We start from the raw sequence: 26,790 nt of genomic DNA on the forward strand, positions 1-26,790 counted from the left end.
CCAGCAACACACACAGGGATTTAAAGGTTTTTCATTGTCATTGTTTGTGTTTCACCACAGACGACAGCAGCTGCATTTCCGTGACAAGTGTGTGCAACGCTTTGTCAGTGTTCAGCTTAAAAATAACACAAAATAAAACGAAAGGCAATTTCGCAATTGTGGCATTTCCATTAAATCGGAAACGCAATTAAAATCACACGCGAATATGTCTGTTCATGCCATAAGTCATAACAAAAACATGCCATGTTGTGACCCTCTATCTACTTCCTGTTGCCGCCTTCTTCTTCTTCGTGGCTTGCGCCAGTGGCAGCGTCTGGTTGTTGATCGTGTGACAAAAATGTTCCACAATGCAGCTTTAAAACTGCATAATTAGGACAGCAAACTCAGAGTGACGGTCCAAGCCTTTCAAACAATGACAGGTTTCCTTAAATGTTGTCATTCCCTTTGCTGATCTTTGCTTTCTTACCGGGGAGTTGTGAACTTTTGCAGAGCAAGTCTGTGTGTGGAACGTAGACCATATCAAAGACATGATAGATACACATCATCGTTGCTCGGCGGGGACAAATAACGCCACTCAGTCTGAGTCTGAAATCATCTCGTTAGTTGGGCCACAGGTGGTGATTTACCTAACTTGATTTGCTTGTTTAAAGCCTCCAAGTGTCTCACCACCATCCATCACCGAGGCTACAGGATGGGCTGGAGAGCTGAAGGATATTAAATCAATGGCAACTCGGCTGCTTGGCTTCCTGGACCTTTTCTATTGCCTCCCATCTTAAGAACTGCCACTCTCCGCAAAGCTAACCCGCAGATAGTCCGATCAATTATGTAAACAGTGAATAATAGATACGCTTCGGCATAAATATCTTATAAGTGCACCACCCTGACAGAGAGGCTCCGTTGTAACCACTGTAGTCTGGTTTGCTGCTATCAAAGGCAGATATCAATCTTTGATTTCTCCAATCTTCCGGTCAACACAGCTGAAAGAATCTCAAAGTTGACAGCTTTTGGCATTTTCCACTAAGCACTACATAATGCACCTGTTATAGCTAATGTGTTCTGCTTATGTTGTTTGCTGTCAAGATGCACACCACCCCTCTGTTTTATAATCTCAGGCTGCAAACAGGCGTCAGAGCAATTATTAGATGGGAGACTTAACGTCCCCCTTGGTCCTCTATTATTCTTATACGTTTCCTCCCAGGTTGAAATGCTTTTAGACTTGGCACATTGCAATGTGTTGACAAAAAAGCCTATGAGAGCTTAATGGCACACAAACAGATAGTAAACCCATAAAGTATCATGCAACAAATAGAGTAAAATTCTCCAGGGAAGGACTTTGGGTGCATTTCTGCTGGTTTTCAGTAAGTGATGATTAACTCATAAATACATGCTGATAAACTGAAAGCGCAAATTTATTTGGACGTTGTTATAATTTATGGCACAACAAAAGGTACTATTACAACAGTTATATCATGAAACTAGGTCTGGTGGAGTCCTGAATTACCCAGGTCAATAACTCTGATCCTTTTAGTGACTTAAGAAACATAAGTCAGATGCTTCTTTAACACCTCAACTCAAACTGTGGAGATGTAAAGAAACCCAGATCCGAAAGTGTCCATGGAATCTTATGTGATGCAGCGGAGGCCTTGTTCTGCAGGTGAATCTCAGTTGTCTGAGTGGTCAAACTGTTATTGGCAGCAGATAGTAGAGCAATCTCACCTTTGAGAAAAGAAATAATAGTTGTTGGTAAATGGCCTGTATTTGCTCATCGTTCATCAAGTCCAGAGGATTGTGTAGCACTTCACGCCACATTCACTGAAACTGATTGAAAAAACTGCAATGGGAACACATTTTCTGTACCACGAGTCATATGATCAACCCGTCAGATGTTACTACTGGCGAAAACGACTAAGGCAGGAAGTGGCAGGATGGTGTGCTTTTGTTTTCTTTTTCAGACAATGTGCAGCTGGCTCCACCAGAGCTCCTGCAGCATCATACAGTTCATAAAACATTGTGAACTACTGGATTGTAGCCTCAACAGTGATACTAGTGTCACACGTCAGGTGACGTGTCTTTCCCAAGGACACAACAACGGAGATGGACAGAGCAGGCAACCCACTGATTAAAGGACGAACTACTTCCATCGTCACCATTGTCTACACCGGAGTGAGCAGTCCCAGTCCACAAGGGCCGGCATCTTGCAACTGTTTGATGTGCCTGACCTCGTTATTTGATTCTGTTGTGCTGAAGCAGAAACTCCAGTCCTCTAGGACTGGAGCTGATTGGAGTTGAAGACTCCAATCAAGACTCAATAGTGATGTGTCCTTACAAAACTGGGTAATCAGTCTTTGGTCAAGAGGCAAAGTGCCCCCTGGACTGGTCACTTGTCCATCACCGGGCCAAGCAGGGACACATATGCACCTTTACTTAAGGACAATGTGGAGAGACCAATTGGCTCAGTTTAGTAGTCTGTGGAAGGAAGCCGGAATACCCAAAGATAAACCTTTGCGTGCACAGGGAGAGCGTGCAAACTCTATGCAGAAAGCTCTCAGGCCAGGAGTAAAACCCAAGACCTTCTTGCTGCAAGGCAACAGTTCTACCAACCGCATCACTAATTAAGACAACAAAAACATCCAGCTTTTATCGCAGCTTAACTGAGATTGTGTTTAGTAAGCTTAACCTGCATTCTCCAAAACAAGGTCATTTTTACTCAGTCTGATGGAAAAACATAATTTTTAAAGACAGCTTAAATCCACTTTGAGGAGAAAGCATATGCTTGGAATAAATGCTGATCTTTTTTTGATACATTTCAGTTTTTTTCCTCCTGTGCAGATGAGACTCGTATCAAGGCATTCTGCCATGAAAAGTTTCAGTCGACTGTGTTCTGGAGTCAAGACTTTGATACAAGTACTTTGATTCCAGCATTCCTCACCTATAATGAGATTACGTAGCAGGCTTAGTGACTGGCGGAGGAGTTTAGCTGCAGGTAGATCATCAAGAATATGCATGTCTTGTTGTAATCAGACAGCGTATACCACCAGAGACCGAAGTTAGGTTTTATTAAGATTAATATCATATCTAAATACATAGATACCTTTCTGAACCTTTGATTTCCTGACATCAAAGGAGACTTTCCTAATTAGTCAATTTTTCTCAACTATTTGCCCTTTGCTTAGTCCGAGATACATTTGAATCTGTTTTCTATAGACATTATCATTCCTATTGAGTGGCTCATATATTTGTAATACAGTTTGGAAAAGGCCACCCGTGTTGTATTTGGCTTGTTCATCTTTACAAATCAGATAAACCTCAGTCAGATTCGCCAGAGAGCATCTGTGAACAGCACTTTTCAAGTCCTCCCATAGATTCCTCAGTTATATTTAGGGCCAGACGACCACATGAATGACCTTTACCTTTACCATTCCATTGTCACTCTGATTGTATGAGTAGAGGTTGATCCTGTAGTCTCAAACAACATATATTTTTCGACTCATTTCAAAGTATGGTTAGCGGTAAATTTCATCATTTATACTTGTACACTGTCGAGAAAACTGAAAGACAATCGATCCTACCCAGCATTTTCTTTCTGCAGAACAGCAGTAAATGCTCCTCTGAGCATTGAACACATGTGCTACAAATGTATCTGGTCGTCTGCTACCTGGAGATTTGGCTCCATGAAATTATCTGGCATCTCCTTTATGTATGAACATAATAAGCCAGATGCGTGTTCGATGACATCTTGCTTCCCTGCAGGTGAAATTTATCGCTGTAGCATGTTCCATTGGAAATATTGCAAACAGTTTTTTTTTTTTTTTTTTTTTTTTTTTTTTACCAAACTAATGTGAAAGAGATTCTGCTTTTACACACAAACACACACAAAACCCTAAAGGCAACACTCAACTATTTTCATTGAGAGCCAAAAGGAAAAGCCTATTGAAATCTTTGAGGGTGTTTTCCTTCTCTACGTTCTAACAGCAGATGTGCAGCTCTGCTTAACGTGCGCAGTCGTACGGCATAACTCTTATTTATTTATCTTTTGGGGGTGAAACTGAAAGCCATCACACTCCGATGTAAGATGACACAGTCCTCATTTGCTTCAGAGGTGAGAAAATCTCAGGGCCACGGTGTTACGTGACCTTGGCAGCTTTCTCCCCAGGGTGAAGTGAATTAATAGCTGACCTTTAGATTCCATCCTCTGTTATATCCTCTAGTTTTTTTTTCTTTCCCTCTTTGCGCCGTACTCAGAAAACATGTTTGCTTTTTTTTATGCCATCATCCAAGTTAAAGAGGGTTTTCGCGACAAGACAGATCTGTCTGTCCTTGCTAGCTGCAGGGAGTTTGGGCTAACAAATTTGCTTGTGGAGAAAACTGACCAAAGATGAGAGCTTGCTTGTTCATTTGTGGCTAAACCTTTGCTAGTGAGTATGAGCCCGTATTTTATGATTATATTACAGCATCGCGTTAGAAAAGGTTGATGAAAACTGCAAAATTTGAAATAACTTCCTCAGTTTTTCACATTTGCATGAGGTGGTTTTTGTCTTTTCTGAAAGGAAATTGAAATGTGTTTGCTGAATAAATTCTGCAAAATACACAGCGACCTTTCTGATCCATTGGTGGGTCTGTGTGTTTCATTAGAGGCACAATTCTCTGAAAATTTCAGCACAGAGGACAGCAGCCTATAGAGTGGCCGGCCAGAGCCACTCTCTGCCGGGGAGGGATTGGTGGAACGCTCCCATCCACCCCAAAATATTTCAAAGTCCGAACCTCCTGCATGGACTTGGTCCCTTCTGGTTTGCAACCTCTCCATTTTGTTTATTCCAGTCATCTGTAATGTCAACATCCAAATGAGTTACGCTTTGCACAGCCTGGATGATTCCCTCTAAAGCAGCACCATGTTTTCTAAAGGATTAATATTGCAGGTGAAACTAATTTTAATACCAATCATGGATGTGATTTTTTCTTTCCAGAACCAAATTGGTGATTCAAGAACCTTAACTCAGTAGGTGTGGCTTCCAGTGCATGGTCTCCTGGATTAAGTGTTGATGCGTTCTCGGAGTAAATTAGTAAGTTATGTAGACGGTTAGTTGTAGGAAAGTTTGCCATTGTTTCATATTTTCGTTGTTGGTGAATAATGCGTCTCACTTTTGTTTACCGGATTGCCGAATCGTTAGTGATGGCCTTTGTTACCCATTCCAGATGTGTCAATGTCGACAGCTTTGTTTCTCGTCTGTTGCCTGATTCCTGTATCTCATACCAAGAGGTATTCCTTTTAGTGACCTTACAAACCGAAGATCAGCTGTGCTTGAGCCAGCGTCGCCTCGTTCCGTCTCAAAAATTCACATCTGTTTGGAAGGTTTTAAAAACTTAGCGCGCGAGTAGCGTTACCCTGGAAACCGTCGATGATACATGCACATAAGCAACACGAGATTAGATTTGAAGACGGATGGGCGATACGCAATCAGAAAAATTTACCATGCGGCTGCCGTTTTTATTTTTCACATCACATTTTGTGGCTTCTCCCTCCGACCATTAACATCTCATACCAGAAAATCATTCCTCTAAAAAAAAAAAGAAAAAAAACAAACAAAAGAAAAACATGTTTATTGGTGTGAATAATGCATGCGGTGAGCATACTCTCAGCGCACGCTGTTCCTCTTGTCAACATTCAGCATCTGTTAAAGAAAAAGACATCTGAATTCTTCAAAAGTGGCGTTTGACCTGCATAGACAACCTCTCCGCGCTGCTCATGTTCCGACTGCTTCAACTGCGGGGGAGTCGACGTCAAAAACACAGTGCAAGCTTGTTTCTGCTTCTTGTTTCATGAGAGTAGAGTCTGCCACGGCGCGGCTCTGCCACGGCGCGGCTCCTATGGGCCGGCTGGAGACTGCAATGGATCCATGCTGTGGGCATCAATCACGGTTTGTTTCACATCGGCAAACGGTGAGGAGAGGGAAATTGCAACTTTCAACCTCAGCTAAATTCTACAAAACCCTTCACATGTTTCTCATTCGCTCATTTATACAAGTCAATTGCCGCGGATCTGCTACAAATGGTCCTGAGCCGCTGCTTGAGCTTCAGTCTTGGCCGATGGCACTTCTGCACAGTAAAGGGGTTACATTTATAATGAGTGTCCCAGTCCAAGCACTAAGACTGGGGTTGGATCAGGGTATTATAAAATCATAAGGAGACCCTGACTAAACTAAAGTGACAATCTGTGAAAAAAAAATAAAAAATGGAGCTCCTCTGCCTTCTCCCAGTTCTCCCAGTGCTAACTTCAGAAATACATCAGTAGCAGGGTCTCAGCTCTCACACCATCATGCCTCCTCTTCGCTGAGCTACAGCTGGTTCACCACAACATGGCCTGCCATAAAATGCTAATGCTAGTGAGCATAGCCTCCCATGAAGGTGGATAAGCTGTTAGCTTTTTCTTTGCCATGAGCACAAAGAGTAGTGTACAGCATATTGATTGACAGCACTAAGACCCTCCATGATCTATTTTTGTCCATAATAGATCATTAATGTGGATCTTATGAAAACAAAAGGAAAACAAAGTTATGACTTAAAATCTTGATGTTACATATGAACCTTGAGGTTAGAAACCAAATTCTAAGAGCTCTTTGAAAATCAATTAAAAGTTAAGAAAAGCATCAGTCAAATAGTTTTTTGTTGTTGTTTTGTTTTAGTCAACATTAATGGCATACATGTGGTTAAGTATGCAATTAAGTGTACTATATGCTATTGCTTTTCTCTTTATTTGTACAGTACTTTGGTCAGGTGTTAGTCGTTAGTGCTTCAGAAAAAGAAATTGGTATGGAATAATACTGCATGGGGTGCTATCTTATGCTATGGCTATTTAGCAATATGTAGTGACTTCATTAGCGAGGTCTAATAACTTAAAGGATGTCGCACCAGTTCAACTGAAGTCAAAGTGCCACTTTAATGAACCAACAAAACAACTTTTTAAAAAGTTTTGTCCCAGCATGAGGAACTAAAACCACAAAGAAACACGTTATGAGCTGAATAAATCAACAAGTCGTATCAAAACAGAGACAACATGCCAGCATTATTAGTAGACGAGAGTAAAAGTGTGCTGCCATGGAGCAAAAAGGGAGTTTATTGAAGGCTGTAACTATTTTTATAGCTTCACATATATGCTTAGAGACATAACATAGAACATCTAAGGTAAGCAAACTAAGTGCTAAGCAATCATAATGCTAATGTGACTTGTGATATTGATATTTATTTCCCACATTTGGTGGTGTGTTTAGACTGCGACTCTGTCGATGGACGTCTAATCACAAGCGACTGTTTTGTTTCTATGACAACAAACTTTGGTCAGGTCGTCCCCCAGCATTTATAGTTTACAGCTTTTCATTTAGATTTTTCTAGTCATGTCACAAACACGAGCTACGAACAGTTTTCCATTTTCACACACCTGCAGTCACGTCAATTCCACATACGCCCACGCATGATGAGTCGATCGATAACGTGCTCAAGTGTCAGTGCTCCAAAAAAGCCTTTCAACATGTAGAGCAAAAATAAATAAAAAAATAGAAAACCTGCAATCGAACATGCAATCTCCTGAACCGCAGCCACCACACTTACAGAGGGGGTGGGAATCAAACATCCAAACTTGTAATCATTTGTCAACCTGCTCTACTACCTGATTATTAGTACTCTGATGCCCACACTTCAGCATACTTGGATTCTTAAAGAACCAAGAAACACTAAGAGGGGGAAGAGGTTAAAAAAAAAATCAATACAGACCCTTCACACTCTAGATGTAACCTTTCTCAACTCCTCCCCTCAAGCAGCCACAGCAGAGCGCTGGGCGTAAAAGCCGACTGATAACCATAGAAGTTCCTCTAGTCTTGATTTACATCACCACATACCTGACTTTTAGGTCAGCAGTATAGATTTTATGAAGTGGACAAGAAAATTAAAATCAGTTAAGTAAATCATAATAAACCATTAATAGGGATTTATAGTGTGTGATTAGAAATACCACTGCCTTACCAATAATTGAGGGTTCGCAAAACAGGATTGTTTGAAATGTTTGACATGGGATGTAAAAATACATCTAGCTAAAAATGACAAGACGGTACATAATGACAGTCATCTAAAACATGTACGGCCATGAACTCCTGAGCCACCATCACCCAGGATGAGTTAATTTTGATCAAATTAAAAAATACTTTCTTGATCCCAAAGGGAAATGAAATGCTGTTGTAACTCGTTTAATTAGAGTTATTCTAGCTGGTGGTGGCTGTCGGCAAGAAAGACCTCCTAAAGTGATCAATGCCACACTGAGGCGACTAAGACTTAATTGGGTCATTAAATATGTAATAATTGGGCTCAAGGTAATTTTATTTAAAGTTAAATTCAGCATTCGAATCATTCCAATTGAAATAAGTAAGGACTCCAACCTCACAAAGTCTGAAGACTTTGATTAATAAACAATGATTAATACCAACTTTATGTTCAACTTTGGCACTAGATCTTGATAACTTGGTAGATAGAAAGCTGCCGCTAGCTTAAACGAATAGCCTCATGTTCAACCTAAAGCCATTGACTTACCCCACTCATGACAACATTATCATGCAAAATCATTCTAAGTTTAAATATGCACTAAAAGTATTACAAAAAACAAGAAACAACCCGGTGACCTCTGAAATGACCTGTACTGACGATGTAGGTCACTACAGGTTAACGCAGCTCTGACAAGCATTGTCTTGATTTAACTTGAAAAAATTACATTGAATTATGTTAAACTTGTCACATTGTGTGTCTTTTAACACAACCCACTGGCAATAGTACACTGCAGGATCATTTCACCATCTCATATTATGCAAGAGTTTAATTGAAGTCCAGTTAGGTCACAGTGCAGTTCAAAATTGTATCCTTTAATGAATGCTAGAACTCCACTTAGTCCTTTTCCTGACAACCCGGGTCAAATTTGCTCGCCCAGTGTTCTGTCCAAACATGTGTTCCATAAACAGTGTTGAATTCTGCGTCCAATGTCTGTTCAAAATTGGTTGACACGGAGACAAAAAGGAGCATAATGTATTCACGTTTGTTTACATCTCTGGCAGGCGTTCAGCTCAACGGCTCTGAGCGACAAAACCTAGGATTTGCTTCTTCTTTTTTCCTCCTTTCTTTCCCTTTGACAGTTGGGGCTCCTGACGGCCAATCCTCGGGCCATAATGCTGCTGCCACTCACAACACCGATTCAATTTGCTCTCATTTCCCGCTGTCTGCATGCCAGGGCCAATAACAAGAATGGCATCAACCTGGCGGAAAGCGTTTCCCCGGCATAAAAGAAACATCGCTAACTGACGCTGCGTCAGCTGGGAACAAAAGGACACGCCGAAGCTGTCAGGCTTCATACAACGAGACATGAGGATACTCGAAAGGCTGCGGCGTTCATGTTTGTGCAGTGGCATGGAGTGGATGCCGTGGAAACGCTTTTCAGACAGTTTTACAGTGTCTGACGCTACGTCTCTCTCACGTTAACAACCCACTGGGTGCACACTGCAAATGTTAACCGGTGCGGTTTGCTTACTTTTTTATTAATTTAAACCGACACCCAAGCGGAAACTGAAACGTGCTGGACCTTCTTCACGGCTGCTCGTGAACTTTTACAGGGCGACGATCGAGAGCGTCCTCTGCCTCAACGTGACTGTGTGGTATGGTGGCTGCACAGCACTGGAGAGGAAACAACTGACACGGGTGGTGAGAACAGCACAAGGCATTGTGGGATGCCCCCTCCCAGACCTGGACTCTATTTACATAGGCCGGGTCAAGAAGAGAGCTGGATCCATAGCCATGGATTCCAGCCACCCGGGCCACAGTCTGTTTGTGCCGCTGCCATCAGGCAAGCAGTTCAGGAATATACAGACTACAACAAACAGACTGAGAAACAGTTTCTTCCCAGCTGTCAGAGCCATTACTCCCTGCCGCCCCCTCCCACACATATCATAACCTCACATACACCCCCCCCCCACACACAGCCATATTGTTCTGCACTTGCACTGTCACATCATCTGCACTTTACCATAATTGGACCTGCTGCTTCTTCTTTGGTGTGGTTGAGTGCCTTTAGTTAATTTTAGTTGTATATATTATTATTATTATTATTATTGTGTTTGTTTATTTAATATTGTATATATTTGACTTTTTGCACGGGAGTTGCAATAGAAATTTCGTTGAATCCTGTTCAATGACAATAAATGCTATTCTATTCTATTAATGGTTTGTCAGAATTGAAGTTGAATCGGGAAACCTGCGGTCAAACTGAGTTTACACAAAGGAACTAATGGTGTTTTTTGGGTTTTTTTTTCCCCAAAGTAATATCTAATTGATTGTCTTTACTTAGCAGCTGCTATATAAAGTCACAGATGCTTTATCACACCCTCTGAAATCCCACAGCTCTGTTTCATTCAACTTCTTTGTTTTTCACCTCACCTTTGTGCCCTGCTGGTAGCTTCTCTTTTTTTGTCTTTTCCGCTCCCAGAAAAATTTGTACCCACTTTGCTAAAGATGTTTCAGAGCCGTCTCACCTGGGAAATAGTTTGGCCTTTCAAAGAAAAACTAGTGCAGGAGTGTACGTGTGTGTGTGCATGCGCGCATGTGTGTGTACCCTCTTCCCCGCGTTCGCCACATCATGGGATCATTTGCATAGGGAGTGGGGTTCTGAATAGTCCGAGGTCCTGCTCAATAAAGAATACGGTAAGTGAAGTGTGAAATAAAGCAGCAGATGGGGACCTTGTTCACTTGCGCTGGTGGAGACGACGATGAAACTGGGGCAGGGATCTTGTTGCTGTCGTAGCCAAGGCACCAGGAGCATAAACAGAGCAAATATGAGAAATTTCTCTGCAGCAAACAATTTAGACGGCAACTCAAATCTCAACAAAGCTACAGAAAAGGGCCTCTGTCTCATAAACAGCACTTGTAAAGGTTACATTAAATTTTGACAGGATCAGTGGAGGCAGGTGAAGCAGAGAATAATATAATGATAAGATTAATTATATTGCTGTTTTCATCCTGTGTTTTGTAACGTGAAATATTTACTTTCCATTTAGCTTTACCAATTTAGAATTTTTTTTTTTCTTCAAAGTCGCTGAATTTTCCCTTTTTCCCATTCAAACGCTCGGAAGCGAAGCCGGTGAGGCAGCAGTGAGCTGAGCCTCACCTGGGATTGATCAACCTCTCGCTAACTGCTCTGCCTGCTACTCGAAAGCATGCTCCTCCTGTCTGTATGTCGCCAATAAAAGGATTAAAAAAACTTTTAATATATAAACTGATTTGGCATAATTTAGTTCAGATTATATATATATATATATAATATATATATATATATATATATATATATATATATATATAATCTTCATTGAGATAGCAACTTTTTGTTTTTATGACCTGAAATGGGAGTCATGACTGTCGACGCAGTGCAGATAAGTGTCATCATTAATAATGAGCTTCATAATTATGTCTGCAGCTACAGGTAAACTGTCTACTCTGACATGTTAATAGATACAAAAATGTACTCTGGTGTTTATGTGCATGTTCCATAACGTGTAAATAAATGGTTTAGTGAGCCTTGGAGTTAAGTGCTTTGATTTCCTGTGTAAAGAGTACAAGGAAAATATATTTTAGAGATTGTTGTCTTGAAAATGATCTCTGGTAGCTTGATAGCAATAGCTAGCTTTGTATGTTCTAGTAACATAGCTTGTCACAGGCTTCTGCTCTGGTCTTTTTGTAGTCTCTGGATTGGATTTGTATTGGATTTAATGGGATTATGTCATTTGTTGGCGTTATTTGAAAAACATGTTGAAAATTTGATGTAAAGTTTACTTTAGCAGTCAGGTTAATCTCCCAGAGTTAGCCTGAATGCTAAGCACAGTAAAAAAAAAAAGTGTCCAAATATTGATTTAGATGGGAAGAGTGCTGTAACATAACTTGATTTTTAAAAAAGCATGTATCGTTGACCATCCATTTTCTTCGGATGTCCTGACCAGAAACGACAGCAGCTGTGGGTCAAAGGTGTCGTGCCACTTCCTGTTTGGCAGTTGGAATAGTTTGATTCTCTCAATCTGATCCAGATTCTCTTTACTGTAATACTGCACAGTTATTCTAACACTTAAGTAGGTTTCAAAGTTTTCCATTGCTGTACATCTTGATGGTTTACCTTTGCGTTTCAAAAAGTATTTTTTTGTTGTTGTTGTTAGTTTTAAAGGTTGCTAGCACAGCATTAGATCAAGCACTACAATGACCATGGATGCATTTCCTTCACAAATGTGCGCAAATCTTTCCTGCTGATGTCGACAAAACCATTTCACGACTGAAGCCTTCCGATTAAATAAGAAATTTAATTAAAATTACGTGAATAAACTTGTTTACGCGATAAGTCATTAAAAATCATGGCAGTGACTGATGTGCTGATGAGATTTTACAGAAGAGCTATGGATGCAGCGTGTTCAAATGACACATAACTTTTTAACTGTGATGCTGTGATAGGTCCGTTGAAGCCAGCTGCACATTGTCCAAAAAAAACAAAAACAAGCCATCATTTTCCTGCCACTTCCTGCCCGTCGTCGTCTTTGTGGTTTTCCCCAGTAGTAACATCCGGCTGTTGATCATGTGTGTCGTGATGCAAAACAAAAAGTGTTTTCATTGCATTTTTGCTAAAAACATCAACGTCTGAAAAACAAATGTTTTCAGATGGAATTTTTTTTTAATTGTAAACAATGAAGTGTGACAAAAAATAGAAGTAGCAGTAGAATTATGTAAAGGGGCAAACACTTTTCTGCAACACTGCAGATGAGCCCCTCTCCATGGCTTTCAACTCAATAGATCTTTACAGTCACTGAAAAAAAATGAAGACCTTTCAGATATGTGTATGAATCTGATATCTCACTGAAAGATAACAAAAATCCAGTTTCTCTGACACAATGAGTTCAAATTAGGTGCCGTTATTAATAAAGAGAGGGGATGGGAAACAAAAGGACCTGAAAGTCTTAATAATGACTCAGGAGCCATTATATCATTTCACCACATACACACTCTGTACATGAAAATTAAGATCCCCGTCATCTGGTCTTTGAGCGGAGAGAAAAAGAGGCGGATTTTTCCAACAATGCGTGAGTGCCAGGCACCACTCTGTAATTAGAGGCTCATTGGTATCAATCACCCTGCAGTGGCAGGCTAATTTTTCCATCATCAATTACCTTGGAACATTTTGGACGCCGATCAGACGAGACCCGTCTTAAACCCTCTGCCTGGCTGTCACTGACACTAATGGAATTTTAAATCTTCCCTCACAGTGGAGTTCTGCTTAAGTGCAAGTCCCAATTATGGGGAGAGTAATTTAGCTAATCTACTTGAAAAGACACGATAGGCTGCAATCAATACCAAAATATGTCCCCCTGCTTAGTGGCAAGCAATTTCCTTCAATTCCAACACACCGGGTTTCCATTTCCGGGGTCTGTGTTTACTAAAGCACGGCAACTTACCTTCACCTCCCAAAAGAACAGGGGACGAATGCTATGTTAAGGCTTTTGTTATGGTAGTTTTCGCCTTGAGGTGTAGAGCAAATATGGAAACACCTTCAGAGTGAATCAGCTTTATATTTGCTCATATCATGCATGGCACAGATGGACAGAAATATGTTCACTGTGCTTTATCTGAAATCCTGGTGGCTGACTCAACCATTCCTGGTTTAAAGTACGCAGGTACATTATGCATTCATTTATTTCAAAAAGGTCTTTGAAAACAAGACACAAGCAGAACAAGAGAATACATGTCCAAGAACACGATAATTAACTCACCGCGACTTTTCTGTCTGAAAAGGAGTAGGAAGAGTGAACACATATTTAAGCCACACCTCGTTTATCAATTTATTGAAGGATATCACTTATCAACTCGGTTATCATCAGACATTTGTAATTAAGAAAACATGCAGTCATCATGCACCTGTTCAATCCACTGTACTAAAGAACCAAAAAATAAGTTACATTACACAAAAACAAAAATAATTTCAATTTGACTCTTGTAACATAATAATAGTAAAAATAATTGTAAATGTACAGCATCAGAATTATTACCAACTCCTTGCCAACAGATTTCATACAACATACTTGGATAATCTGAGTTATATAGCACACGAATGTATTTCTTTTTAAAAACTAATGACTGAAATTACAGTAAAATAAGAAGAATAACCTATTAATAATGGTGTTGGTACCATGAAGTGAAAAAGTTTAATGTCACTTTTTTTTCCCTGAAAGGTTTGGTAATATCAGACTGAAGTGAAAGTAAGATTAAGTCAATATTTTCTTAATATCAATAAAAAATGTATTAGTTCCGCTGGTAGATTATTTCACTTATAAGACAACGTCTGATTCATGTTATAAGTGGAATAATCTGCTGGTATATCTAGTACTTTTTCGTCCGTATTCAATAATTGACATATATTTCTGGAAGGTACTTGTAAGTTAGTCTTATTTGAATTGTGATAATATATTTGCAAAATATACAGAAAATACTTGGTAAGATTTGATCCACTTGCAGTGTGTGTGAAGAAATCTTTCTCTCAGAATCAAATTAGTTTCCTGGGCACCTTACAGTTAATAATCTGTCTCCTTTGACTGGTTCGGTGTTCGGTCACTTCATCCAAAGAATCGTTGGAAGTCACTTTAATGAATGAGTTTCTTCAGCTTGAACTGCAAACAGAACAAGGTACGGCAGTCTGGATTTAAGAGCATAACGAGACATGGACAGGAACAAGAAAAAAGGAAGCAAGAAATTTCCACTTTTGAATGTTGCTTATGTTGCTCTTTCGGTAATGAATTGCACAGAAAATCAATAAGGTCCAACAAAAACACCTTTCCCTTCTCCTGCATCCACATTGTTCTCACTGCTGCAATTCATGCTCCAATCATTTTTGGTTCTTTGGTAGTTGAAAATATTTTCAATAAGTCGTTATTGTAAAACGAAGACACGTAATTGAAGGTATTTTAGGCTCATGATTCTGATGATAATAAGAGACTTCAAGACCAGGAAACCGGAAAGGGTTTGTGATTTACAGGACCGGAGGAAAAACTGGCATGGAGGAGATGGAGTGTTGAAAATCTGCTGAGAAGGAAATGAATCTGACTGACTTTAAACTTCTGGGGAAGGTGGAGGAGCAAAACACGGATCCAGCCGGACTAATTGGTCGAATGCCGCTGGGAGAAAACCTAAAGAGAGCAGCTGAGTGAAAATGACTGAACACAGAGACGAACAAAGAAGGCACAAAAGAGTCAAACCGAATGAAAAGCTAAACACTAACATTAAAATGAAAATAAGCCAGGGGGTCATTTTTTCGTTTCCTAAAACTGAGTGGAATGAAGAAGGAGATTGATGGGCTGATTGGAGCCTCATCCGCAGTGATGGTGACACGTCCATGGCTCGTCATGGACGTGTCACCATCCATGACGAGCATGAAATTCATATTTTACGTGACAGGAAAATTGCATCATTTTTTGTCCAGGAGCTTACTGCTTTAAATTTGACAATGGGAAACCATGACAACTTTAACGAAAACATAGCTGACCTCTGTGTCCCCGGTGACTATTTAGTTCGCCGTGTGTCATGTCATGAACTTTGCAACCTTACACTTGTCTTGAGAAATTCCATTTCATATCATTACATCCATAATTTACAACTCTTCAGTGTGAAATATATTGGCTTCTCTGTTGGGTAGCTATAATTTTCCCTATTTTTCAATATGCCAAGCTCCAGTAGAGCCTTTCCCTATGAATAGAAGCAGTCGCATTATCTCTCATCTCTATTTCTGGTCTCTTCATGAATTTAGCATCAGACCCTTTTGATTGAATGTGCGAGTGAATCTCTGCCTCCTCTGGATTTTGACATTTGTGATCAATAACCTTGGATAACGACTATGTATTTATACCTAAATGTTCTCAGCTGAGCTTCCAATTAATTATTCTTCTCTAATCTTTCTGCCTCGTGCCAGATTTGTGATCTTCTCTGAAGATGTAAAAGCACAAAAAAAACAAAAACAAACAAAAAAAGAAGAATAAAACATAGCCTCGGGCAGCGCAAGTGAAAATGTGACCCGTTTGATTGCTTTATGGAGGGACGTCACGTGAGATGCCATTTACCTCTGAGGGGAATCCTGAGCTGTGTTGACGTGGGCCAAATAAATTGCTCTTTCTTCACTTCTGCTCAGGTCTTCAGGTGAAGTCTTAATTTGAATATTTGAATCCTCTGTCAGAGGGTATCCGTACCAGGATGAATACAGAAGTAAAGCTGGCATTTTTGTCTGGATGTGTATTAGAGTAAAAAGACGTCTCTTACACTCCGTGAGCAGAAATACATGTGAAAGCAGATGTTTTACTTTAGTGTTTGTTTTCCAGCTTCATTAGAATATAATGGTCCATAATAAGAAACCGTATTATTTTTTATTGAGCAACATTGTTTTTATTGAATATCTTCACCAAATGACACAATTTCTAGGTTTTTTTTAATGTCAAAGTAGATTCATGTATTGCGTGTAGAGGAGAAAACCAGCGAACGAATGGATAGAAAACGAGCGATAAACTAAATTGCTGGTTAGCTCGCGACGGAGATAGCCAGCTAGCAAAGGTAGCTAGTGATAGACTAGACATATCACGAAATGTGCAAGAAAAAGTCAAACTTCTTCAGAGCACCTGTGTAGCTGGGCAATAGGTATAAAGCTTTCATTAGTGAAAACGTTTCGACAACCATATAATATTTTTCCACCCCTTCACAAGCGTACAATAATCTATCACATAAAACCTAGAACAAATGCTCTCTGGTTTGTGCTTGCGACACAAACCAAAGAGATTGTGGGACAGGAATCGCATCACAAGACATTGTTAATGTTTAATTCATTTACAAAGACGTTGTGCTCAAGAAAACAATAGTTAAATTTGCCTGAGCAACACTTCCTGCTTTAATGAATTCCTCTGCCTTCGGGGGAATGCATAACAAGCTGTAAACAGTGAAGGAGTTTTATTTCTGGCCGCTTCATGAACACGACGCACAATATCCTGTGCTCCAGCTGGCCAATAAATTGGCTGGACTGCTGCTTGGGTCTGTGCAGTGGATTTAGTGGAGCAAAAAAAAAAAAAAATTGTTATTGCATTCATGAAAACATAGAGCTTGAGCTCTAGATTGCTAACTGGATTCCTTTTGATAGAAATGTTCATTTTTTTTTGCTCCAACACAAAGAAACCAGGTTGTCTTGGTCCAGACTTGACAAAAATAAGCTTAGAAATCAGGTTATTTATTCAATTCAATCATAAGAAAAAAACTTCAAACAAAACTATTTATCCCAAAAAGACATTAAATGTTATGACTTATATCTAGAGTAGTGTTTGATGATGGGAAGAGTGTCCAGTAGAAGTCAGACTCGCAACGACTCTGAAGAGTCCTCTGTCTGAAGCGTGCTGCTATATGACAGCCTCATTGACTGTCATGACATGCTACCAGTATGCAATGACAGAGTGACAACAATGCCTTGTTGCCACGGTTCAGCATCATCACAACAAGGTAGAAGATGAAGAGCAAAAAGCCTTCAGGTCGTACAGCATCCAAAACCAAAAAGAATGAGTAATTGTCCAAACATGCAATTCCTCAATCAGAAAAATATGAATAAAAATGGACAAAAAGACAAATCACAACTAAAGTGACAGAACTTCTCCACCATGAGCGGCCAATTGTAGATCAAAGAGCCCACTAAAGGGGGCGATCATAGAGGCATTAGGAAATGTTTTATACATTTACAAAATCATGAATGATCAAAAATCTTGGTGGAAAGTTTAGTCAAACGACATTGTTAGAGACAAAGTTGCCTTTAGTCCAAATTCACAGGTGCATTCTTTAGTAAAAGAGCCTTTAGTCAGAGTTGTGCAAATTCACCTCAACAAGAACTGGTCCTAAATTCATTCCACCTGTTTAAGAAAAAGTAATTCATGCTCACGGTTTGCTGTCTTAATACTTTGAAGTACCAGCTTATGTTCTGCCAGATGTGTCACTTATTAAAAATGGAAATAAATAGCAAATGGCCCACATCTGTGCAATGCTTTATCAAGCCTGAGGACTCTAAAGCACTTAACACTACATTCAGTGTGATTCAGCTTAATAAGCTCAGCAGGAGTTTACCAATTGCTGCCGTATCCATTTCCCCCTGGATAATAAATCAATAATGTATATTGTGATAGACATGTGATCAATATCAATTGTTAATACATCTGATTGAATATTCAATACATAATATTTAAAAATAAGCAATGGTGTGGAATGAAAGCAGCATAAATAAGAATGGTTTCTCAGCATTTCAGTTATTTAAAACAACACTAAGAATAGTCAATAATTATCATGATCGACAATTCAATCAATATTGACTAATATGAAACGCTTATCGGGATAAGTCTTTCAGGCATGCTGTCCAGCTTTAATTTTACATTTCTGGCATTTCCCGATCGTAATCCACTTGCATCGAAAACATGTTTATTTACACTTCATACCAAATTTGACATTTCCTAGTCAAGAAAAGAAAAATCAATTGTGAAGAAACAATCATATGTTCAAGGTCAGGGTAGTGACTGCAGAGATCCAACATGGAGCCCTTTACCTTTCTGATGATGTCGCAGAAACACGGCAGTCGGGGAAGGACGAGAACGCCAAAACCATTCAAATGACACAAAAATGGTGACTTCCATTAGAAACAAAGCAAACCGGCCGTGATAAGATTTCAGAGAGAGCATGTGGAAAGGCAGCAGTCAGCTGGAAGAGATAAGTATTCTGGGTTGGTTCAGGTAGGGGGGAATGTTGATTGGGCTCGGAGCAGCAGCGCTCTAAAGGAACACATCTGCCCCTGGGGTTCCTGCTGGGATTAACCCATCCTTGATAACAGGAATGAAATTTATTCTAATCTCCTTATCTTTTTCCAACTCCATTTGGATGTATGAAAGACACATTTTCTCCTTCATACACATGAGAGGAGATCCACAGAGTCAACAGAGTCAGCTTTACAAAATGCATACATGGGGTGAAGATGCCAGACATTGTACGTTCTTCACAGTGGAGAACTTTATGGACTAAGCTTTGGAAGAGATTTTTTGGTAATATATATATATATATATATATATATATATATATATATATATATATATATATATATATATATATATATATATATATATATATATATATATATATATATATATATATTAGTTGTTCTGAAAAAGTTAATTCTGGTTAAAAGCAAGAAGACCCTAGGGTGTCTTCCAATCAAGACACCAAAATTTTTGCCATCTAAGGGCGTTAGGAAGAAGACTGACCAGTTTTCTAACCTTAGATTTAAGAGAAACAATGTTTGTCTCAGATCTTTACCCTAAAGACTTGCTGAAGATGTTAAGAGTGGTTTGAGTTTCCAGTCAACATGTTTTTTGTTTTTTTTTAATCTGGGGAAACATTGAATCATGTTCCTAGAGATCTTGGAAATGGGATGTTGTTGGGCAGAAGGGAGCCATGGGTGTTTGTTAGGGTTACACAATCCTTGTATAACAGAAGCAAGAGCTGTCTTTAGAATCTTGACACAGAGTCAGGCTTTTCCCTAGTGCTGGTTGGATTCTGCCAGGGCTGTCCCTTGTTGCTGAACAGGGGACAGTCTTGGTTAGGACTTAAGGTTGCAGTCATGGAGTGAATAGTGTCCAGTTTGGGAACTTTAAGGGTTTATGTAGAAACTCTAGAGAAATGGTGGTTAGGTGTTACAATTATTTGTATGCACAGCAGGTAAAATCAGATTGTTCAGATCCTAGTTTCCTGGAGGTCAGAGGTCAGCTTCTGCCTCAAATCAAATATTCAAATATCTTGTGTAATTAGGGATGATGTAATAGAGCAGGACACTGATAGATGCAGAAAAACAAGCGCCTTTCTCCCAGGAGTTCGCCCGGGAATCAGCACCCGTCTCCGTTGTGTCCTTGGGCAAAACACTTCACCCGCCCTGCCTGCTGGTGGTGGTCCAAGGGCCCGGTGGCGCCGGTCTCACTTCTGTCAGACTGCCCCAGGGCAGCTGTGGCTACAGGGTAGCTTATAATCATCTCCATTTGAATGTGTGTGAATACAGAGTGAAATGCTTTGGGGTTCCCTAGACTTGATTTGCTTTACAAGCAAATGTGCATGGTCAACGAAATCAAACAGTTCCGGTCCAACCAAATAGCAGATCACATTTGAATGCAGATGTTGTCTTGTTAGCCTCAGTCATTTCCTTTGAACCAGTTGAATGAGTAAGGAGTTGAAGTTATTACGAAGTGGAACTGAGCAAAGACTTTGCACAAGAGCCTCATAATGTGTTGCATCATCCGACATGCTGCTCACAGAGACTGAGTTGTTAACGTCCCTCTTTTATCAGTGAGAGGTAACCAGTATTCAGATCAAAATGAGACATTTGGGCTTGTTTTTTTTTTTTCCATTTTTGACTTCTCACAACTTCACATGCGAGTCAATAAAATTAAAGTTTCAAACTGTCTTCTTTTTTCCCCACTACTGTCAGAGAGACACTCATGTTGGGGTGTCGCCAAGAACAATCGAAATGAAAATCTTTATTAAATGTAGAAAGTCATTAATGCACAACGCCTGCCGTCACCGTCTCCATTATTCCATTAACGAGACTTCTGTGGCCTTTCGGATTAAACCGTCAGCTGGCGCGAAGGCAGAACCTCGGCATGACCTCCCCGAATTAGAATTAATGAGATATTTAGACTGTGATTCTCATTCCTCGCTGCCCTAAGGAGATACATGATCATCCCAAGTTTTGCGGTACATCTGTGTCTATTAATTTCCCCCCTGACACTAAGTCGGCAGGCTCGTATTCAGTAGGCATTCTGCTCACATGTAGCTTAGCTTTCAGCTGCACGGTGTGGGTCAAGAGGCAGTTTGGTAAAACTGAAGGGAGCCGCTGAACTGACAGGCCTTTTGACTTCCCTGCACCCTGAATAATATGGCTTCTAAATGACTTCATTAGAAAACTCTCATCCCTCCCTTTGAGAAATGGATCTTCTGGATGTCCTCCAGGCCTGCGTCCATCGTGACAGCACCACACCAGATCATGTTTTCAAGTTGCTCTAAAGAAAAACAGAAACTTTCACAAAAAAAAAAAGTTATATGCCCCTAATATTTTACATCTCAAATAACAAAAAAGACAAGAAATACATAGATTTAGGTACGTCTGAATTATTTGAATACATTTTCCTCCCTCTCTCTTACTTGGAATCAAGAAAGTAAAAGAAACGCTGATCAGGTCATTGTTCAGGTCAAAATGGTGGACTGTGAAGAATGTTGAACCTTTAACATTAAAGGAAAAGTTATCTCTGATTAATGCTTGAAAATGCCTCACTTTAATACCAACTGTAGTTTTTTTTTCACATTTCTGTTATTAGGAAATATATTTATGTTTGCATTACATTTTTACAATATATGTGCAAAACATATGTTAATAATGCCCAATATATTAATTGTTATTTATGCCTAATATATTGTATTCGACATCTCACAACTGTGTGTGTCTTCCTGAATTTATCATTCAGCTTCACCTTTTCTTCTGGAAGGCAAGAAATAATGTTGAGAACTTGGTCGCTCTTTTATTTGTCTAACAATATCTGGGTCAATAATAAGAAATATCTCTTTGGAGTTTTGGAGTTAAACTCTCTCAGTGTGGATTTCCCTGTAGATTCAGTTCATTTTATAAAGCAGAGAAAGAGCCACGGAGCGCCGAAAAAGATAATTAGAGAAAGAGCTTCATGGTTGATGGCTGCAGGTTCTTCTGTAATTTATTGTGGATTTCAGTTTTTTTTTTCAATTGCATTTTGTAGTCGAAAGTGTAAAAAACAAGCACACATTCTCCAAATTGATCAGAAATACATCTCAAAATATGATACTTGTACTATTTGAGAAACTTGCAAAAAAAAATTCTGCTTTTGTTTTTATCTTTATATGTAAAAACATTAAAGTGGACGCTCTGGTTTTCACAGAGGCCTTTTTAAAATAATTACAACTCACTATTTTAATTTCTCAAGCACCAGATATCTTATTAGGCATCACATTTCACTCAAATTCAGATCTAGTGATACAAAATAGGCGGGGATCAACTGGTTCAGTAGTTTTCATGCCTCTTTTTCATCAGAAACAAAATAACTGACCCAAATGAAACGGCTGTTAATCAGTGTCACAATGACCTCTGCTGCTGTTTTTTCATCAACATGCTGTCCTACATGTTTTGGAAAAGCATTGGAAACATGGTTAGTCTGTTCATTAGAACACACAAAAGCCAAAAGCAAACAACAACAACGCTGGAGGCTGAAGCATGAAATCGGAGCGCGTCCGAGGCAAACAAGCAGTTCAATATTGTTCTGCGAGTGTCTGGCTCACAGCAGGACAGCCCAGAATTGGACAGCAACAAAAAGCTATTGAGTTTTGCATGAGTGATATCAATTTTTCTGCGCATTACTCACCTCCTAAACATTCTCTCTTGCCCTCCGCGGCTCTAAAATCTGCTGGTGTTTCTGCTACAGAGGGACAAATTAGACTAACAAATGGTACTTTCAGTTTTTGACATGCAAGTGTAACACGATTCGATTTAAATTCAGTAAATGGTATTTTGGCTTCATGGTTCACTAATTTATCATTTGGTTTTATCTCTTTGTAAAATGTAGCCATTGTCAAAACTCCAGTTCAGTGTTTAAACACATTAAAATGAAACCATTATTACCCCAGAAGTTCCAAATATCATAAAGTGTAAATCAGCAATCCAGAATCTTGACATAAATGATTCATAATTTTTTATGTATTTCTTTTAAATCTTACACTTGACACTTGGCTAATTTTAAGAAAACTGGCTTTAGCGTTCCATGGTGTATTTGGGCCACACTAAGAAAATTGTAAAAAAGATAATTGGAGAAATAAAGTCATAAAAGTAAGACAGTGAAGTCAATATTAGGAGTATAAAATCAAAATACTGCGACTTTATTTTGATTATTTCGACTTTATTATTGTAGTATTACAAATTTATAATCATTATTTTGAATTTATTCTCATACAATTTTATTCTACTAATGAATTATTCACACATCATGACTATTTTCATAATTTCAACTGTATCTTATTGATTTTATTTTATTTCAACTTTGATCTCGTATGAGTTCTTAGAATTTTATAATGTTATTCTTGCAATTTTATCTAATTAGAAATTTTTTATTCTTAATATGGCCCTAATACATCACCATATCAACAACTCTCAACCTAACAAGCTTAAATCTTCATCCCCTGGATGCACCAATGATCAAGAGTGAGTCTTTCTGTTAACCACTAATTGGTGCTTTTTTTGACAGATTTCACTTTGATGAGTGAAATGAGAGCATTTTAACATGACCTGTCATGACCACAAGATCTTGTTACACACCCATTAATCAGACTGATTTCACTGATTTTATAATTACATCCTATTGGCTGAGTAGAGGCACTCTGTCCCTCTAAAGTATTAGCAGCGAAAAAAAAAAGTGGTGTCAGCTTCTCCTTGGGCTGCCACCTTATTGTGGTGGAGGGTTCGAGTGCCCCAATGATCCCAGGAGTTGTACTGTCTGGGGCTTCATGCCCCTGGTACGGTCACCCAAGGCAGACAGCTCCTACGTGAGGGACAAGACAAAGTGCAACCTGAAGACCCCAGTGATGAAGAAGACATTTGGATTTAGTATTTCCTCACCCGGTCACCGGGGCCGCACTCTGAAGCCAGGCCTGAAGGTGGGGCACGATGGCGAGCGCCTGGAGGCCTTGCTTTTACCCATGGAGCCCGGCCGGGTTCATCCCGAAGAGAAGAAATGGGTCCCCCCTCCCATAGGCCCACCACCCCTGAGAAGGGCAAAGGGGTTGGGTGCGAAGTGACATGGGTGGCGGCCGAGGAAAGGCCCCTCCCTTGGCTGCCTCGATTGCAGAAGCTGGCTCTTGGGATGTGGAATGTCACCTCTCTGGTGGGGAAGGAGCCGGAGCTGGTGTGTGAGGCTGAGAAATAGTCGGTCTCACCTCGACACATGGCTCTGGTTCTGGAACCAGTCTCCTTGAGAGGGGCTGGACGTACTTCCACTCTGGAGTTGCCTGCAGTGAAAGGCCTCGGGCAGGAGTGGACATACTTGTTGCTTCAATTATAGGGGGGTCACACTCCTAAGCCTTCCTGGGAAGGTCTATTCGGAAGAGAAGGGTCCGTCACATAGTCGAACCTCAGATTTAGGAAGGGCAGTGTGGTTTTTGTCCTGGCCGTGGAACACTGGACCAGCTCTACACCCTCAGCAGGGTCCTAGAGGATGCATGGGAGTTTGCCCAACCAGTCCACATGTGTTTTGTGGACTTGGAGAAGGCATTCGACCGTGTCCCTCGGGGAGCCCTGAGGAGGGTTCTTCAGGAGTATGGGGTACCAGGCCCTTTGATACGGGCTGTCAGGTCCCTGTATGACCGGGATCAGAGTCTGGTCCGCATTGCCGGGCTCGTTTCCAGTGAGAGTTGGACTCCGCCAGGGCTGCCCTTTGTCACCGATTCTGTTTATTACTTTCATGGACAGAATTTCTAGGTGCAGCTGAGGTGTTGAGGGGATCTGTTTTGGTGGCCTTAGGATTGCATCTCTGCTTTTTTTGGATGATGTGGTCCTATTGGCTTCGTCAGGACGTGATCTTCAGCTCTCGCTAGAGCAGTTCGCAGCCGAGTGTGAAGCGAGTGTGAAGCAGGATGAGGATCAGTGCCTCCAAGTCCAAGGCCATGGTCTTGAGCCTGAAAAAGGGTAGAGTACCCTTTCTGGATCAGGGAGGGTGCCCTGCCTCAAGTGGAGGAGTTCAAGTATCTCGGGATCTTGTTCACGAATGTGTAGGAGTAGGAGATCGACAGGCGGATTAGCACAGCGTCCGCCGTGAAGCGGGCGCTGTACCTGTCCGTCGTGGTGAAGAGAGTGCAGGGTCAAAAAGCGAAGCTCTCGATTTACCGGTCGATCTACGTTCCTACCCTGATCTATGGTCATGAACTTTGGGTCATGACCGAAAGAACAAGATCGCGGATACAAGCAGCTGAAATGGGTTTTCTCTTTAGGGTGGTTGGGCTCTCCCTTAGAGATAGGGTGAGAAGCTCAGTCATCCGGGAGGGACTCGGAGAATAGCCGCTGTTCCTTCACGTCGAGAGGAGCCAGCTGAGGTCTCGGGCATCTGGTCAGGATGCCTCCTGGATGCTCTGGGCACGTCCCACCAGGAAGAGGCCTCGGGAAGACCCAGGACACGCTGGAGGGACTATGTCACTCGGCTGGGAACGCCTTGGGATTAACCCAGAAGAGCATAGAAGAAGTGGCTGGGGAGAGGAAAGTCTGGGCCTCCCTTCTGAAGCTGCTACCCCCGTGACCTGACCCCAGATAAGCAGAAGAAAATGGATGGATGGATGAAAAAAAAAAGTCTTAGCGAGAGTAAAAGCTGAATCCATAATTAAATTATTTAAGTTAATAAATTTTTAAATGTCTTAATTTAAATAATCAATAAATTATTTAAATTAAATCATTCATTTAAATAATTACTTAATTATTAAATAATTATAATTATTTAATAATTTGGTTAATAATTACATTATTTTTTAATAATTTAATTATGAAACAAATTATTACTTAATAATTATAATTATTATTAGTTAATAATTTGATTAATAATTAAATTATTATCAAATAATTTAATTATTAAAACATATTGATAGGTAGATCAATAGGTCTACCTAACAATAGTTAGCTATTCATTCATTCATTCATTCATTCATTCATTCATTCATTCATTCATTTTCTTCTGCTTGGCAGGTTGTGGGATAGGCAGCCTAAGTAGGGATTCCCAGACCTCCCTCTCCTAACCATTTGGGTCAGCTCCTCTGGGAAGCTGACCATCGCATTCCTTGACCAGCTGAGAAACAGTCATTCACTTGTAACGAAAATGGATGGGAGTTTTACATTTTTACAAGTCTGTTGGCAGTTCTCAGGGAGGTTCACAGAGTTGGAGTTCAGTGAGGGAAGTCTGACAGGGTTGGTATTGTTGTCTTTCTGACGACTTGGTAAAGGTCTACTAACGTTGCTGGTTTTTGCATCGTCATGTTTGTCAGGAGAATGCTCCGCTCTTCTTCCCATACAGTACTTGGAGCAACATCTGTCTGGTTTTACTGCTGGCAGAGACTCCTGAACTTTGTGATCAGGCTTTTTGTGTTGGTTAATGTTGGTTATTTTCATATTTTCAGCCCCACACACTCGTTCCAATTCAATTAAGGAAGTCATATCTTTCTTTTCAATCTCGCGAAGTTCGTTTTTCTCCTGCTGTTTACGTTTTATCTGGGAATCCCACGTATCAGTGAGAGACCTCAGAGCTGCAGCTTTTTTCTCTTTCTCCAGTGTTTCACGCTTCTCCTCTGCAGCTTCCCGATGTGTCTTTTCTCTCAATATCTTATCCTCCATGAAATCCCTTTTGTCGGCTTCTTCCTTCTTTATGTCTGACAGTTGGTCATACACTAATTTTTTACGTATTTCACGACTTCTGTCCTTATTATTAGCATCGCAGCCAGTCTCATGGTCCAGAAAGCCCGATTCATGTTGGACATCTCTTCTTTGCTCAGTAACACTGTGATGCATTTCCCACTGCTTTACCTCTGGGTGGTCTATAGTTGTTTTAGTCTCATTCTGTGTCTTCAAGTTCTGCTGGGGCTCCTTCT

Source organism: Poeciliopsis prolifica, unplaced genomic scaffold (assembly GCF_027474105.1).
Source record: "Poeciliopsis prolifica strain line A6 unplaced genomic scaffold, Auburn_PproV2 SCAFFOLD043, whole genome shotgun sequence".
NCBI classification, from domain to species: Eukaryota; Metazoa; Chordata; class Actinopteri; order Cyprinodontiformes; family Poeciliidae; genus Poeciliopsis; species Poeciliopsis prolifica.